We start from the raw sequence: 1,608 nt of genomic DNA on the forward strand, positions 1-1,608 counted from the left end.
GTAAATCAGCGAAGAGTCATAAAACGTACAAAGTCCCCAAAGTACACCAATTATTTTGTCTGATATCCATCTGTACTAAGAGTCGCAAACCCGTTGCCATAATTCCCAACATTGTAATCCATGTTAAACATAAGCTGCCGCATCGAAGATCATTCAGTTTATTACGAGAAGGATAGATCTTTTCATCTTTGACTACTGTTCTAAAAACAATTCTCGTGTTACTTAACATCAAACAAAATAATTTAACAGTTTTCAATCGGACTGCGAATTTGGTGCAAAGCGGATTTTATTCACTTCGTTTAAAAAAGATAATTGTGTACGTTCTGCGATCGGTCAGGGGCCACTGTTTTAATGGAGATGGATGTACATCACCATAAATAGGGGTCACAGAAAGTAGATGATTTATCTATTTGGTTGCAATTCCTTATAGAAAGCCGCAATTGCAACCAAATTATCGAAGTTCGGTTACTCCCATGGGAAGTATGAATGATCCGCAATTTTCAACCGATCATCCAAAGAAATCGACAAAATATACCTGTCAAACAATAATACCTTTAAGTTGAAGCTATCTCGTAATAGTTAGACTCTGGCGTGTGTGTTTGCCTTCAATTGGTGACTGTAATGGTTTGCCTTCAATTGGTGACCTTTTCATTAGTTTTAATTTTGTACTACTAATTAGTAGTTTGGAGTCGAAAAAGTACATTAGGAGTTGCAGATTTTTCAAGAGGAAAAGCATAGAGGAATGTACCTGCAGAAGCCTGACCAATCAGATTTTTCACGCTTTTTTAGCTTTTTTATCAAAAACATAGCCTAACCGTTATTCCCTCGAAGGTTTGCCAGTTTTTTCGCCCACCCAATGAGTCAGCCTCCAATTCAGTGCTAATTTTGTAATCCTCGTACACCTAAGAAGGAAACTCGACTCATCAACACCATCAGCTGTAAAAGCTGCGTACTTGCCGAAAAATGGTGATAGCTGCCACCGTTTCGTTCGCCGAGGATTTAAGCAGGTGGGTTAGATAGTTTCACATCGGGAGCCATAACTGATATAATTGATGTGTAAATAAAATCGTGCCAGTGGGCTTTTAGTTGAGAAGACTGGGTGTGGAGATCGGGGACAATATCTTGGGTTCACAAGCGCCACTGCAGGCGCAACTCGGCCATGCCTGACAATGTCTTTACCCACTGATATGTCACGTCTCGGGGACCTCATCCAGGGAGACGGCAGTGGTCAGTACAGCTGAGTTTGTTGCAGAAAGGACCGTCCAGGGAAGTCAGTCAAATGGCATACGAAGTAAGGGGTCAATCCAGCACAACCAATGCAGTGTGATCAGTTCGCCTATCGTGGACGAGCTATTTGTACAGTGGCATCTAAAGATTTGGAAAAGTACTCTTACGCAGTATGTTTATCGAAAGCGGAATATGACACCACCAATAACTAATTTGAGGCTGACTCATTAACACGTGGACCAGGCTTGACTAAAATTTCGCTCCGTCGTATAGCCCTCACCCACCATTCAACCGATGGAGTGGCATAATAGCACAAATTTCTGACGTCCGTACTTTAGTCCTACATGTGCTTAAGACTATCTGTTTACAAGGTCACGTACA

The sequence above is a fragment of the Opisthorchis viverrini genome, assembly GCF_000715545.1.
Source record: "Opisthorchis viverrini unplaced genomic scaffold opera_v5_396, whole genome shotgun sequence".
Classification (NCBI taxonomy): domain Eukaryota; kingdom Metazoa; phylum Platyhelminthes; class Trematoda; order Opisthorchiida; family Opisthorchiidae; genus Opisthorchis; species Opisthorchis viverrini.